Source organism: Leptonychotes weddellii, chromosome 14, assembly GCF_054177405.1.
Source record: "Leptonychotes weddellii isolate Sample4059 chromosome 14, ASM5417740v2, whole genome shotgun sequence".
In the NCBI taxonomy this organism is placed as follows: Eukaryota; Metazoa; Chordata; class Mammalia; order Carnivora; family Phocidae; genus Leptonychotes; species Leptonychotes weddellii.
This window is the reverse complement of record NC_138382.1, coordinates 57,943,853-57,960,720: the sequence shown is the minus strand read 5'-3', so window position 1 is coordinate 57,960,720 and position 16,868 is coordinate 57,943,853. Positions and strand designations below refer to the sequence as shown.

Here is a 16,868-nt window from a genome sequence, read left to right as displayed (position 1 = left end):
CCAGTGGCCATGTTACCTCCTTATGTTTGAGTTTTGGAGCTTGGAAACAGTTCTCCCAACCATGGTCTCATTTGCTCCTCTCTGTCAGCCTGGGAATAAACACGATGTCATACCCATATCCCTGATAAGAAGGCCAGCCATCGCCTGCCCGCACAAGAAGGGAAAAGCCCATTTGCAGTTATGAAATAATATTTAAACTACTTAGGGATAAACGGGGTGAAGAAATTTCCTGTCACATTTATGCTTTTGGAAAACAGCATTTCCAGAGAGTAAGCAGAACCAAAACTAACTATTAATTGCCTAATAACCACAGTTTTAACTGGATGGAATTTTATGAGATGCCCACATTGGACATGCCGTGTTTCTAGGAGAAAGGACTGAAAATTGTCATTTTGATTTGTTTCTCTCAATAGATTCTAGTCCTTTCATTAATCTCTATTAATGGGATGGGTAGAAATGGAAAGCAAAGGCAAAAGAATGCTTAAATTCCTCAGAATTAGAGTAATGTGACATGTAAATAAAAGCTCCCCCCCTACCCACACCAACCCCTACCGACGTCTGTCTTGCTTAGGGAATAAAGTCATTTTTCTCCATTAGGCCAGCTCTATCGAAAATGTCAGCATGGAATTGGAGCCACTGTAGGTAAGACTGCATGGTAAGTGCCTGCAAATAAATTGCTTTGACCTGAGGCATTTCTATTTAGAACAGAATGGAGAGGCTGTGCTGGTTGCTCAGCACTACCTGAGGACACCCTGGAAGCACAGACTTCCCCAGAACTCTGGAATAAGTGCAGTGCTTATCCAGCCCCTAGTTTTGCAGATGAGGAAATGGGGGTAGAGCTGGTGAAGGCCTCCACGGGCCATGCAGCTCCGGGGCCAGGATCAGGGGTCTGCATTTCCAGCTCAGACTGCATTGTGGTGCAGGGTGGGGTGTGGCTGGAAAGGGTCTTCCAGGAGGGGAAACCCAGCTGGGTCTCAAATGTAAGCAGGAGTTACGAGGGCAGGGCAGAGTGAGGGTTGGTAGATTTAGGGAAAGTGGGAATGGCCGGGTGTTGAAGCGACTGCGGGAAATCTGCTTTGTCTGCGGAAGTGGGGGGAGGTTGGGAGGGAGGAGGGCAGGAGCCAGATCAAAGACCCTATGTTCATTCTAACTGCCTCTACCTGCTCCATGCTAGCGGCTGGCGCCTAGAGTGTGGGCAAATGCCCACCAGCTATCCACCCTCACGGTGGGCACCTCAACCTGCTCTCTGTGCACCAATACCCCTCAGATCTCTACTTCCATCCAGATCAGAGCTCCCCTTTGAGGTCCCTCCCACCCACCTCTTTCCATCTGCTCTTCCACAGGAGTAGAAAGATAATGCTGCTACCAGGCATCTAGGGGAGAGGGGGATGGAGGCACTGGGGAGATAGGCAGTAAGAGAAGAAAGGCTGCACATCCTTACCCCTTAAGAGACTCACACCCCGGGGACCCTTTGTTCCCTTCAAGGTTTTATTCACAGTCCCAGAAGGGTGGGCGCCAAGGGGACTGCCATGACTGACTTATGGAGCAAGGTTGAGGTTTGTGGGGATCCTTTCCAGGGCTTGTCTCCTGCTACCACCCAGCCTTGCACTGCTGTCCTCCACCCTAACCCCAATGCACACGGGATGATCATGCCACACCGAGTCCTCGGGAGTTGGTACCTGTGTCACTGGGGTTGGGTTACTGGTGCAAGAGGCAAGGGGTTCCCTGGAGCTGATGACTGGCCACCACTCCAGAATGGTACCCCTTTATAGAAGTGGTGCTCAGAAACAGGCCCACCCTTCTGACTTGGGGAACGCAGCACTGTGTCTTTGCTCGCTGTCTTTGATAACTTGAAAATTCTGAGTGGAGGGCATTTGATTGTTTTGGGGAAAACAAACCATTCCAGAAACTCTGTAATTGCACTGGCTTCACCCATTGCTGGAGTTGGCTAGTACCGGCCCAGAAGAGTAGAATATGCACCTCCCTTCTCAACTCCACGGTCAGCGATGTCAGTTTGGTGGCTCAGAGACAGCTGTGGAGTATTTGCACCACAAAAAGTGGCCGATCATTACAATAATCACTGATCTTATCTCATTCCTAGGAAGAACCACACAAAGCCACCACTCAGAACAGAAAACGGACTCCCTGGTACAGATGCAGTGGTGAATTCCAGCACGTGGGAATGGCCCGAAAAGCCGCAAGAAAGAACCATCACATCTTTCACGAGCACTCTCCTGATGACCTTGGAACAAACAGACATCATTTTTTTTTTTTTTTTTTTTTTGCTCCAGAGCCGGGATCCTTTTCAGAGCACAATAACTAGAGACCTCAGTGTGGACTCAGAGGACACAGGTGTTAAGTCCTCACCACTGACTGGATACATGTGCTCCCGGGCTGGTCCCCCAGCCTCAGTTTCTGGAGCTCTGTGATGAGGCTGACGAACTACTTCCCACCCTGATCATGAGGACTGGACAAAATAATAGCCATGAAATATAGAGTTCGGGGCAAACAGCAGATAGTAAGATGAATACCAATTGATCGAGAAAATGTGGGAACCATCTTGCCAGCCGGATGAAGAGCTCCTCTCTTGCTTCCAAGGGACTTCCATCCCTCCAGGTGGGTCTACCACTGCCCCAGCATTCAGCTAGCACTTCCATCTGCCCCGGCCCTGGCCATCCGTTCCTGCTCGGAAGAGCTGAGAGGAGGAAGGGCCGACCACAGGGCCCTCTCTGCCGGTGGTGCCGGTGATGACTTCCCCGGGAGCTGTTGGCTTATTGCCCTCGGCTTATTGCTGCCGCATAACAAATCACTCCAACACGCAGGGGCTTAAAATAACCATGTCAGTATAGTCACAGATTTTGTGGGTCAGGGATTTGGGAGAGGGAACAGGCTTGACTCTGCTCCCCCATGTCTGAAGACTGAAATGGGAAAATTTAAAGGCTGGGGGTGACTCAGCATCGAGGAACCGGCATCATCTGGAAGCATCTTCACTCACATGTCTGGTTGTCGGCAAGGCCCTCAGCCCGTGTTATCCGCCAGAGAGCCTGCACATGTCCTGTCCTTGCGGCCTGGGCTTCCCCATAGCATGGTAGCCGCACATCTCTCAAGTGTCATCTAAGGACTCCAAAGGCAAATGTCCCAGCTTCCAAGATGGAAGCCCATCTCACTCTCCAGCCCCACACCATTCATGACCTGGCATCAGAAGTCACTGAGCATCACTTCTGCAGCATTCTGTTCTTTCTGCCCAGACTCAAGGAGAGGGGAATTAGAGTCCACATCTTGATGGGAAAGTGGTAAGGTTCTAGAAAAGCATGGGAATGGAAAGCATTGCTCCTTCCATCCTTAGAAAATACAATCCATCGCAGGTGGCAACAGGTCCCTCTTCCCACCCGTAGAATGTGGATAGCTACAGCTTTGATGTTTGCCCTTGGCCTTCTCCTCTCCAAGCCCCAGGCTGGGTCAGCTCCATCCTTCCTTCACGATGTCCCCATTAAAAGATTTTGCAAGCAGCTTGGGAGCCAAAGCCATGACTTGTTCATCTGGAATCTCCCATTCACATGCTGCTCCTGGCACAGAATAGGGCCCAGAAGCGGCTATGGAATTGGGATTATTATAGCACATAATAATAATTTTAATAAACATTTAATAGGGTCTCTTATGTGCCAGGTCCTGCTTCTAAAACTGCTAAGTGCTTTAGAGATATTAACTCATTTAATTCTTCAGGGTGTTTTAAGAGGTAGGGACGAGTGTCGTTCCCCATTTTGCAGACAAGAAAGCTGAGGCACAGGCAGGTTTAATGACGTCCCCAAGATTGCTCAGCTGACAAGCAAACAAAGCCAAGATTTAAACTCGGCAGCCTGGAGTTTGCACTCTCGAGCACTATGCCACACTGCCTCCCAGGGTGTGGGCACAGCCCTTGTCAACTGAACAGGCTGTTAAAGGTTCCATGCTGAACCTGCCACCTCCTTGCACAGATGCAAGTTCTTGCCCTTTCCGTGTCCATGCATTCATCAGGTGACACAAAGAGACCAGATTTCCAATGGCTTTCCAGGCCTGCTCCATATGCTATGTCTTCACAAGTGGACTAAGCCAAAAGCTCAACCTTTTATGAGACAAGCTTTTTTTTTTTTTTTAAAGATTTTATTTATTTGACCCAGAGAGACACAGCGAGAGAGGGAACACAAGCAGGGGGGAGTGGGACAGGGAGAAGCAGGCCTCCCGCAGAGCAGGGAGCCCGATGCGGGGCTCGATCCGGGACCCTGGGATCACAACCTGAGCCGAAGGCAGACGCTTAACGACTGAGCCACCCAGGCGCCCCATGAGACAAGCTTTTATGGTCCTCTAGAAAGAGCTTAATGGGGCCTTTTCAAAGGTTACTGAGGCCCCGAAGTCCTGGGATAAAAAGCTGTAAACCAGAATACAGCATTCATTTCAAGTCATTCATCCCAGGAATGTATGCTGGACACCAACTGGTGCCAGATGCCATGTGAGCCCATGGATATCCCAGTGAGTCAAGATACACAGGCCCTCCCTCAAGGAGCGCATGGTGCCGGGGGGTGGTGGCTGACAGGAACACAGAACCAAGAATTACAAGGGAATAGGGAGATGAGTGTGATACTGGGGTGCCAGGAGCAAGAAGCACAGCCATGGGACCCAGCTTTGAGAGGAAGAGAAAAAAATCGCATGATTCTCATTTTGTGATCCTGGCCAGCTGAGACAATTTTCTGGGACTGCTCAGAGCTCTGCAGGAGAGGCAATCTGCTGAGACACGATGTTCCAGTCCACACTGTCTTTTCTGGACATCAAATGCTTGCCTGACCTACACTCATTGTTCTAGTGGGTTTTTGGAGCTCCAATGAGGCCAGCAAAAAGAATAACCCCAGGGTGACATTTTGATCCCCCTTTGATTTTTGATAGTGCAAAAAAAGCCAGCACGACAAGGAAGAGCGTGACAGGTGGATGGCAGCGTCTCCCTACTCAGACCGGCCATCGCCAGGTGCCTTTCCACTTAGCAAGGGACCGAAGGAGGGGCAGGAAGGCCTGGTGAGGTGGGCCTGCACTAGGGAAGACACAGGCCAGGAAGAGACTACAAATCGGATCTCTGCAGCCAGGGCTGCCTCCAGCCCGTTCTGACGCCTGAACTGACTGCCTCATCAAAAGCCAGCACGGGGGAGAGCTGGTGAAAGGTAAATGCTTTCCATTTGTTCGGCTCAGCAGGGCTATGAGTAGCACACAGAAAGAATTTTGGTGTCAGATTTTTATTCCAAAAGCCTCACTTAGATAGCAGGGTATCTGGCTTACATAGCAATCTGCTTCTGATAGGATTTCCCTCCCGTTTGTTCAAACTCCCCCGCTTCACACCTCCCAAGAGCAAAGCTTTGGTTTCTATTTCTTCACCCCTTCTCTCTTCCACCTTGACAACGATGACCGAGCGCAGCCATTTTCTGACTCTTACTCGCCAGAGGCCCCTCCCCGCCCTGGGGACTTCTTGGCAACCCTCCTGAGACCAGGATCATCACCTCCCCTCACAGACAAGACCGTGGGGCTCCGAGGAGCGAAGTCACTGAGCTGGGCTCCCTCCCACAGCGGGGCAGTGGCAGAGGGACCCACCCCACCCCACTGCCCGGACCCCTGGAAGTGCCGCACAAACACTACGTCCCTGGGACCTGGTGTCACCTGAGCTGCTCCAGTTTATCATTCCTACTCCCTGCAGACTGGTCAACACTGGCTTGGGGCCATTTTCAAGCAGTTTTGTAGCTCTCATAAAACTCGCTGAATTTTCCCTGAGAAGGTAATTTTTCTGAGTTTAACACAGAGTCAGAGTTTTGTTGTTGTTATTTAATAAAGAGCAGGGGTTTTGAGGATCTCTTTGTTGTCTTATTTGATATTACTGAGAACTTGCTACATCTACTTCAAGGGAATAAAATGATACCAGAATAGATTTATGGAAAATGAAAACAGGAACTGGCAAAGTCAATGCTATTTCACAATTATTTGCTAAAGGAGTTTGCAACACTTGGATTTAGTTGTGCTTTCTCTCTCTCTCTCTCTCTCTCTTTTTTTTTTTTTTGTGCTGTTTCAAATGAATTAGTCCGAATATAAAATATTTTGAACTTGCCAGAATGCCATGTGCCTAGCTTGGAGGCGGAGGAGGAGAACTCTACGAAAAATCCAAGTATTGATTTGCATTTCACAGGAGACCTGCTCCACCGCTCCCTTTTCCCCTAAATCGGGAAGCTGAGTTCTCTGTAACCTCAAATGAGCTTGTGCAGCCTCTTTAGAGAACAGAAAAAACAATATCCCCTTAAAGAGAAGCCGCTCCTGCTGTGGTGTAGGGGTCCCCCGGGCTGCTCTTGGTCCAAGGACAAAGGCTGGTGAGCCTTTGAGACATCTCTGAACCTCGGCATCGCTATGTCTGAATCCACACCATGTTCATCAGAAAGGCTGCGGAGAGGCTAATCTATGCCATGTACGTGAGACAAGTTTGTAAAAGGGTTTTAAATTCTGCACGACCTAGTGAGTGGGGTGATCCCTGGCGCCATCATCACAGTCGTGATCCAGAATAGAACTTAATGTATGGGCAAAACCCTAACTGTCTTCAGTTAAGAACCCAGGAAAACCCAGGAAAAGAACCTGCCATGCTTGCATGAAATAGTTTCCACAGAATTACCTGGGATCTGTTTCCGGCAAGCGTGTAATCTACGGTAAGACTGCATGTTTATGAGTGATTCCAGGAGTTTGTGATGATTCAGTCAAGGGCTTGGCTTACACTGACCTTTGGTACTAAAGGCGGAAAAAAAAAGACTCACTTTGTCATTCATTCATTCATTCATTCATTCAACAAACCTTGAGTGCCTTTTACAAGGAAGAACGTAAGTGCCAATAAGGAAGCATGTAAGCATTTTAGAAGCACAATTTACGTAGGCTTTCCACGTGTTAAATATTCATTTACCAAAAATGAGTGGGAAATTGCCCTGCAACCTGCTAAGGTCATAGGAAGGTGAGCCACTCACTTTAGAAATCATTTGGACCTCTTAAAGTAGGTCCCAGAGATTCCCCTCATTCATTCCTAGTTAGACCATCTGATGCAGTTTAAAATGGTCAAGCATATTTTAAATGTGTGCCCTACCTTCATCTGTAACTTATCTCTTTCCAGGTAGATTTTCTCCAGTCCTTTGGAAGCAGGAAGACTCTACAATTAATGGACATGGAGTGGAGGGCAGGACATCAAACACAGACCCAGGCCTTTTCCGGTGAGGGTCCCCGGAGGCCTATGACTCCCGTCCTTTACAATGGCCAGAGGTACCTGGAGAGTCTCAGTTGGTCCTTCTGGGCTTGAATCTTCTTAAAAGATCAGGTTCTACCAGCCTGCCACCTTGACTTATTCCACTACAACCTCTGCAGGCTAGGCCTTTGTAGGGGATACTTGACGGTCTCTTGAGCCACAAGAGGCTTCCTTTCATAGCCTGGGCTTCTCCCCATTCCTCTCTGCTTCCTTGGTGCAGGTGGGGATGCACAGGAGGGACTGCCTGGCAAGCAAGTGCTGAGGTGACCTGTTCCTTAGACATAGGTTCCCCAGGGTTTGGGGAAAAGCTCTTCCCTGAAAGGACACTGAGAACTGGGATAACCAGGACATAAAGAGGGTGCACTGTTTTCTAAGCTTTAGCAGGAGACAGTGGGGTCCAGAAGAAAAAGCACATGCTCTTTGGGGTTATACTGAGGTGCTTATACAAGCTTGTCATTTCAGCTCAAGCCACTTAACCTCTGTCCTCTCACCTGTACAAGGGGCATGAGAGTAATAACCCTCAAAGATTTACTGGGAAGACTAACTGAAGAAACTACTGTCTATAAAGCAACAAAGATTACATCTGTGCAGAGTAGCAGGCCTAGAAATAACAGCACCACGGTCCTGAAGGGGCAGAACATTTTTCCTTATGCTCTTCTGGGTTCTTTCGGCTGGTCCAATAATCAAATTGGCATAAGACAGATTAACAGGAGACAAACAAATTTCATATGTACAGGAGCCCCACAAAAACATGAGACCCCAAAGAGCAGCCAGGTAACTGAGGCTTACAGAACATCCTAAGCCAAGGAAAGGGGTACTGGTCTGGGGTCAAAGGGGAGGAAGGCCATTCACAGGAAGGGAGAGATGTCTGGAAAACAAAGCTGCCCTGTTGTGCAGATAAGTTTCTTAGGTAAAAGAGGTTATCTCTGGTAATAACTCTCTTCCTGGCACAGGCTCCCTTCCCAATGCAAATTTAGGCAGTTGATGGGGAGGAAAAGAACTTTTCCTGAATCTGCTGGGTTTTAATTGCCTTTAGCTCAAAACAATACTATGTCAGAGAGACATATTTTGGAGTAGCAAAATCAGCTCCCTTTTATACCATTATGGTCTCAGTCATAAATACTAATGCAAGCGGGAGGCAGCATGAGCTGCTAGTATCTTCTAAAGCAGTTGGAATGATCAGAGATGAACCCACTGCCCCTCAAGCCTCCTGCTCTGGCCTTTTTCTGCACCTCCTGTTTGTCTTTCCCAACCCCAAAGCTTCTTCTAGGCACCATCTGCCTCCCCCATCAAGAATCTTCTCCCTGTTTTCCTTCTGGCATCCCTACCAAGTCCATGTCCAAAGGTTATGGGACAAGGGCCTCCACCATTGTCCTCAATGAGCCAACCTCACTTCTCCCCGCGGGTGCCCAACCCAAGCCCACGTCATCTCCCTGCTGTGCTATAATACTGCCCCTTCTCTGGCCTCCCTGCCTCTGGTCCTCCACCTCCACAACCCCCAGACCTTATCAACCTCCTATGTATAACCTCTCGAATGGGGTGCACATACCCTGTGGGTGCTCGAGCTGATCCACCAAGTACAGAAAGACAAATGTCAGCACTTACTGTTCTATCTCTATCTTGTGAGTGGTTTATACTTGGAGCTAACATTTACTGAGCACTCACTTCGCTGAGCCCCACTGTATTTACTATATACCCTCATCACAGCAGCCGGGTCACCATCATCTTTTAGAGACAGGGAAACTGAGGCACAGCTATGTGCAGTAACTTGCCTGCGGTCACACAGCCAATAAGTGACCGAACTTGTGTTTGTAGAAGTATTCAGATATTATAACATACATGCTTAAGTTATGAATAAATAAATAAAGATGTACAAATTGGGGCGGAGTGCTTAAAATATTTTTTTTTTTTGCATGGTTGTACAATTTTAAAAGTTTTAGATTAAATCTATACTCTTTACCTTTGCCTTCCAGATGTATTTTATCTGGCTACTGCCTACTCTGCACTCTTCTTTCTAGGGACTTCCCTCCCATTACGGAAGCACAGGCTTCCGGTATCCAGGTGTTTGTGAATGCCCTTCCCTCAGGACCTGTCAGCACAGGCGAGGTTTGAACTGCAGGAGAAATTTTATGCTTTAATGGGAAACTCGGTATTGTCTAGAAGACACATTTCCCGGTGAACTGACTGATTCTATGGGAGCTATTTTACAACTCTGGAAATTGTAGATAGCTGATAGCAATGCAAAATAATCCTTGTTTATAGACATGTAAATCCTGTCCTATTCACAGACCTTCAAGGTGACTTTTCCCCTCACTATGAAAGAAGCTGGTTTTGCCTCTATTTGCACATTCATTTCAATATTCCTCACCTAGGTATGTGCCAGTTCTTTGGATTCTCCTGGTTTTAACACCCGCCTGGTTCCCTCATTGATTAGTGAGTGAAATGAAATTTTGAGCACATGTCTAGTTTCTACCTGTATGGGAGTCATGATACTCTATCCTTGTTTGAAAATGGTCATTAGCCAAAGTGAGTTTTGACCCAGAGCCCATGCTCTTTGCTCTTATCCTGTTCAGACAACCAACCGTCACTGAATACCTACTTAGTACCAGGCCCTGTGTTGGGAGCTAGGGATCAGCGATGAGTGGAACATGGTTCCTACCACCCAGAGACTCCAGATCAGGCAAATAGGAGAGGCAGAACACAAAGAGAAACTGTGGGATCAAAGTGAGGAGTCCCTAGCCCCAGTTGGGAACACAGAGAAAGTGTCCTGAGAATCCAGGTAATAATTAGTATAATAAGACAATCCCATTACAACAAATACTAAAATTCTACCCAAAAAACATTGGACAAAATAAAATTTTATGGTGACTCTTAAATGAAGTGAAGTAAACCTTGGCCACATCTGGTTTCTTGTGAGGTATGTTAGTAATGATATTTGGCCTACAGTGCATTTTAAATAATAATGTACCCCTTTCCAAAGAATATAGCTCAGTATTTCCAAATCCCGTGTACAGAACTGACTAGTTGGAATTATTCAAACAATTATCATCAAATAGCCATTCCCATAAAAAGAAAAATACACAGCTACACAACAACGGGACAAATAGCTTTCCTGACACCAGGCCAAAGGAACTGCAAGCATGTGTGGATTTGAAATTAAAACTAAGACCTACATATATCTAACTGAGCTTTGGATTGGTTATCTGCATGCAAACTTGTCTCTCCAGCAAGACAACTGATTTTATTTATCTTCATTCCAAGTGCCATGCCCACTTCACTTATTCGTTCATTCATCCATTATCAGTTCATCCATAATTCATTCTAAAATCCGAATGACTTTTTGGGTCTATAGAAACTTGAGGGGGTATTTGATGAAAAAACCTTAGTTCTTGTCTTGAAAAGGCTAATAGTCTTGTGGACAGGGATGGGGGGCAGGGCCCACAGGTAAATACCCATAGTGCAAAGTAATTGTGTTCTCATATAGGTTATATTTACAGGGGGATGAGAGCAGAGGGGACAGTGATAATTTTGGTGTGGGCAGGCACAGAAGTTTCTACCAAGGGAAGACACAAGGTAAGGGTGGGCCAGATAAATCTGACATGTAAACTCATTCCCACTTCCAGGAGCATGCGTGTCAAGAACATGGTTAAAGTATAATTTTCAAAAAGCTAAAAGCATGACTTTCCTACAAATAAAAAACAGTGTCAAAGATTTCATTCAACTCCTTAATTAATAAGATGTTAAAACCAGTTCAAATAAGAATTTAAGAAATATAAGAATAAGACTCCAGATTGGATACCAACCTGGTTAATGTCTCACAACAGGGCCAAAAACAAGCACCTTCGGGTCATTTAGAGAGGATCCTGACCACGCTGCGTTTCTTTCTAGGTTCAGCGAGCTGGGCTCCATACCCCACTAAACATCTGCCTGCCTTGGGGTGTGTGGACCGCCTCCAGTCGAGCCTGAGATGATCCTGGCAGGATCATCTTTGTTCCTTGTGTCCCTTCTTCCTAGGTTCTACTTGAAGGATATAATGATAGTTTACAGGAAAGAAGTATTTAGGCATATGATATTTAGTGATGGGAAGCACATCATATTGTAAGGCCCATGGTGTCCTACAAATTAACTGTGACTTGGAAATAGGCATTAGATCGTACTGGATGTTCTTCCAGTGCAGTTCTGGGCTTTCAGCTTTGGTTGGCTTTCTACTGACTGGGCTATTTTAAATTCTGTAGGGGCTGAAGTTAACTTGCAGATTTTCTTTTTCCTTCCCTTTCCTTTCTTTCCTTTCCTTTCCTTTCTCTCTTCCTTTCTTTTTTCTTTTTCTTTTTCTTTTTTTCTGTTTCAGAGAGATGCAAAATCTCTGACTGTACTGAGCTCACATGGTTTACACCACAATGATCTCAATGGTACTTATTTCAATGGCAGTGGGTTTACCTGGTTTGGTGTTTTTCCATGTCAGCTGAAGCAGCAGTGGTGGGGCCAGCAGAAGGAGCTGATTTGCCAAATCTTACTCCCCCTCCCCAGAGTTTTGAGAAGATTCAACCAGCACAGAGTAAGAAAGAGGCTGGTGTGGGGCACCTGGGTGGCTCAGTCGTTAAGCGTCGCCCTTCGGCTCAGGTCATGATCCCGGGGTCCTGAGATTGAGCCCGCATCAGGCTCCCTGCTCGGCGGGAAGCCTGCTTCTCCCTCTCCTGCTCCCCCTGCTTGTGTTCCCTCTCTCACTGTGTCTCTCTCTGTCAAATAAATAAATAAAATCTCTAAAAATAAGAAAAAAACGAAAAAGAAAAAAAGAAAGAGGCTGGTGTTTTTAAGAAACAAAAAGAAGGGGGCACCTGGGTGGCTCAGTTGGTTAAGCAACTGCTCTCAGCTCAGGTCATGATCCTGGAGTCCCAGGATCGAGTCCGGCATTGGGCTCCCTGCTCAGCGGGGAGTCTGCTTCTCCCTCTGACCCTCCCCCCTCTCATGCTCTCTCTCTCTCTCAAATAAATAAATAAAATATTTAAAAAAAAAAAAAAGAAACAAAAAGAAGTTTGTTATGATAGACAAGTAGTTTGAGGATGGGGACGATGGGGCAAAGTGGTATGAAGAAGTTGTGAGTTGTGTTCAGGAGCATGCAGATTTTGAATCCTGGACCTGAATGAAAGGCCAGGGATCACCCTCAAGGGGGGGTTAAGCTAGAGTGAGGCATAGTCTATCGTGCACGTTAGTAGGACTGCTCTGAAAGCTTCTGGAGTCAGGACACTCAACAAGGGCATGGAGATTATTCTCAGCTAGATGATGAGGGCTTGGGCATTTTAGAGAAATATTGAAGTGGCAGAATTCACAGAGTCAGTAACAATTCACTTGAGGAGCGAAAGAAAAGAAAATTTGAAAATCTCTCAGTTTTTAAATTTGAGTCTCTGAGAGGAAGGTAGTGCCATATTTTAAAAAATAATAATAAAAGCAGGTTTAGGAAAATGGGTTGAAGATGACAAATTTAGTCCCAGACATAGTGGGCACTGGTAAGGTGTTGAGAAATCTCAGTGAACTAGAGAGACTCAGAAAGCCCATTGAGTCTTTGTTTTCCATGATGAGTCTGCCCCGGAATAACATGTGCCCTGAAAGTATTTATAGAAGCAACACAATCCAAGGCTCATGTCACAATTCTGGCAGAATGTGAAGCTTCTTCTGTCCTTTTGGTCAATTATTTCTGAGGATTTGAGTACCTGCCCTGGGTCAGGCATGTGCTAGGATGCAGAGGCTACTCAGACATCGTCTCTGCCCTGTGAAAGTTCATAGCATCTGGAGAAATGAGCAATAGCAGATAATAGTGGAGGGCAGGGAAGGGGCAGAGCATCACAGAGAGGAGCCCACCCTTCTCCTTGCTGTAGGCATCCACTCTCCAGGGACACAAGGTCAGCTGGCCACAGGGTTTATGTGCTGCCTTCCTCTGATACAAGAAGTCACTCACAGGAGGAAGGGGAGAAAGTAACTAAAAATAAAGTGGTTTCTGATTTGAGTACATTGTGACATTCTTTGGGTCATTTTAAGGAACAAGTCCCTGTTCTTGCAGGGAGAACTTGGAAATCAGCAGCCATAGATGATTTGAGCTACAGAACGTTTAAGGCCTGGACCAGGCTTCCAGAAATCCTTCAGACATTGCTTCTCCCTAAAGGGAAGAGAGAGTTTAATTTCCTTTCTCTCTTCTCTCTCTCCCCCCATGTCCCTCTCTCTTCTCTCTCACCACCCCTGCACCCAACTCTCTCCCTCCCTCCCACCCAACCCCTACCTCTTTCTGGAACACGGGTGATAAGAAATAAACTGATTTATTTGATCCCTTTACTCCCAATAGCATAATATCACCAAAAGTTCAGGTTCAGGTACAAGGTTTCAAGCCTTTTAAAAGCTGTATATATATTTCCAGAAGTCCTTATTGGAGGGAGGTGAGGCTTTCCAATTATCCATCTCAATCTCCTGAAGACTACCCTGTCCGTGAAGCCTCCTCCCAATTAGACAGGACCCTCTGTCCTTGAAGCTCACAAACTGCTTGACCTGCATCTCTCTTTCTGTGTTTCTTATAATAACAACCCACATAGACAGTGAGTTTCACGGTGGCATCCCTAGTGCCTAGTACAGTTCCAGGAACACAGCAGGTGCTCAGTACTCTTTGATGGATGAGAGAATTTATCACTGACTCCTCAGCACCTGTCACAGTGCTGACCATCTAGTAGGCTCTCAGCGGTTCCTGAATGAATGCATCAACATAAACTCGGCTTTTCTCCCCAACAGGTATTAGGGATTAGATGAGTGGTTACTGTATGGTTTCCTTTCCTTCCCCACTCCACCCCCACCCCTAAGCCTAGTCTCGCATTTTGTTCCTGGTTAGTACTGGGCATGGATATAAAAACATTATTTTAATGAGGAACTCTCTGTACTTTGTAACTTTCATATAAATCTAAAATTATTCCACATTATGAATTAATTTTAAAATTTAATTTGTTCTTCCTTTGGAAATTTTCTTCTACCCGTTAACCACCAGAACACTGGGAAGTTCTTTTTTATAGCTCTTTTCATTGAGAACCCTGCTTTTTATTTAACAATTTACATGTATATATGAAAAGCCATTTATATAGCATTCATCCTGTGCCAAGAACCATTCTGGGTTCTTTATAAATATAACTCACTGGATCCTCATAACAACCCTGTGGTAGTAGTATTCTCTTCTTACAAATGAAAAATTGAGGAGCAGAGAGGTTAGGTAAGAGGCATCAGGAGGCACCAGGCAACATAAAGTCTGGTCCTCTTAGGATGCTATTCTTTTCCTGGGACTTCTTTCCTCATGAGCTGAGACATGGTCTCAGTCCATTCAGCCGGAATAATGCAGTATACAAGGTTCCATCATGGGAGAGCCCCTGAACCAAAGCCATATCACACAGCTCGGAAAGAAAGGCCACCGCGTTTGTTTTCCCTACACATTTCATGGAAGAAAGAATGATCTCTCTTTCCATCAGTCTGCACCCAAAGCCAACTTCACGTCCATTCTCAGAGGCTGAGTCAAGGCCAAAGACCCGCTCAGCTGACAGTCAAGCCACCGCTTTATTCTTGTTGATATGAGCACAAGCCTAATGCATCTTCACGCTACACATACTGTGTTTTTCTGTCTGCGTCAGCTCATCCATTCCCAAATGTTTTAACTATTCCTTTTACACTGACCACTCTCCCCAATTTCTGTCTGCAGACTTCTCTTCAGAGATATGGTCCTGCGTGTTCCTCTGCCCTGTTGTGCAGCTGAGACTGCCATCCCTTCAGTCACCCAAGCTGCCTTTGTGGCCTTATCTTCCACCTCCTGCGCTGACCCGCTGTCCTACTACATCCTCCCACCTGCAAGGTTCAGATACTTCCAATTCTTTTCGATCCGTAGCCTGGCTCTTCCTTTCCCTCTTCCTGAAATAAACTCTAATCCCTGGTCCATCTGGTAGATTCCTATCTATATTTCATAACTCATCCCAAATGTCTCCTCTTCTTAGAAACTTCCCTTGACATTTCTAGGTTGCAGAGAAATTGCTTCTGGGGCCACAATGACTCTCCAGGCCTGAATTCCCCATGCCATAGGCTTCCAAATCTGGCTGAAAGTAAATCTATACAACTCTTCTCAGGATTCTTTTTTAATTGACAAACATAAATTGAACTGCACAGATCTTAAGTATATAATTAGATGAGTCTTAACAAATACAGACTCACAAAATAAACACATCAATTAAGAATCAGAACATTACCTGGAGTATTTCCTCATTTCTACCAGTCAATCCCCATCTCTAGCCCCAGAGACAACCACTGTCCCAGATCTTTCACCAAAGATTCAACTTATGACCTTCAATTTCATATAAATGGAATCTTACAGTATATCTCCTTCTTTTTGTCTGGTTTCTTTCACCCAACGTGTTTTCAAGATTAATCCTTGCTGTTTCATACATCAGTAGCTTGTTACTGCTGAGTAGTATCCCATTGTATGAAGATACCACAGTTTGTCCATTCTCCTGTTGATGGACATTTAGGTTGTTTCCAGTTCTGTGCCTCTATGAATAAAGCCACTGAAAACATTCTTTTACAAGTCTTTTGGGAACATGTGTTTTTACTTCTCTTAGGTAAACAGCCTTTCAAGGTGTCTGATCTTGCTACTACCAACTTATCAAACTCATTTTCTACCTTAAATATTTTCATTGTCTTTCCTCGGCTTAAAGGCCCAGTCCAAGTTTTTAAGGCCCACCCCCACAATAAATCTATGAAAGAGCCATAATTAACCCCAAAGTCAGAGGAGCCAGAGGCTTGCCCAAAGTGTTGCCCAAGGAACAACACAGAACTAGAAGATAGTTTCCAATCCTAAGGCCCCAACTCATTGCTTTCTGAGAATACATCATTGGTATGTGTGTTTGGTATGCTCCATGGTGCATGCACCATGGAAAGTGGTAGCACAGGACAAGCTTGAAATGAGCAATGACTTCCTTGAAGCACCCTCAAATCAGCTCCCTTTTCCTCTAGCCAGTGTTTTAGGGCCTTCAAAGGTCAAGGGTCCACAAAGGATAGGCACCCCAAATCCAGTATCCATTTTTCTACTTTATTTTCTTGCTACCCTTGGCAAATAAATATCAACCAGCCAACTACAGCTATTCCAATATTCCCTGATAACCCTGTTATGGAGGAGAGGGTATAGATAGTTGATCCATCAAAATATGAATTCACCTGGTGCCAAATCCAACTGAAAGAAAACCTTTAAATATTTATTTTATACCAGATGCAGGGGACACAAAGATGACTAAGGGCCAGTCTTGAGTTTCAGGGAATTCACAATCTAATGAGGGCAGATAGATTATTAAATATTGCAAACAAGAGAGGTCTTCACTTCAGCTGTAAATGGTGGGGGAAGACTCCCTTTCTGGAGAAGTTGTGACTGAAAGTTTTCTTTTTTTTTTTTATTATTTTTTTTTATTCTTATGTTAATCCCCATACATCATTAGTTCTAGATGAAGTGTTCCATGATTCATTGTTCGTGCACAACACCCAGTGCTCCATGCAGAATGTGCCCTCCTCAATACCCACCACC

The 16,868-nt window shown here is 45.7% G+C and overlaps 1 long non-coding RNA gene across 2 annotated transcripts in view; it reads left to right on the top strand.

The window, feature by feature from the left end:
- LOC145717090 (uncharacterized) overlaps nt 1-16,868 on the top strand; it is a 418,260-nt gene that overhangs the window by 393,649 nt on the left and 7,743 nt on the right. Inside the window, exons 6-8 of one of the 2 annotated variants that reach the window (XR_014140107.1) lie at nt 2,102-2,616; nt 7,157-7,253; nt 11,174-12,057. This is a non-coding gene — a long non-coding RNA (uncharacterized LOC145717090). Of the gene's footprint in view, nt 1-2,101; nt 2,617-7,156; nt 7,254-11,173; nt 12,058-16,868 lie in introns of those variants that run through there. The other variant, XR_014140106.1, reaches the window with a different exon arrangement.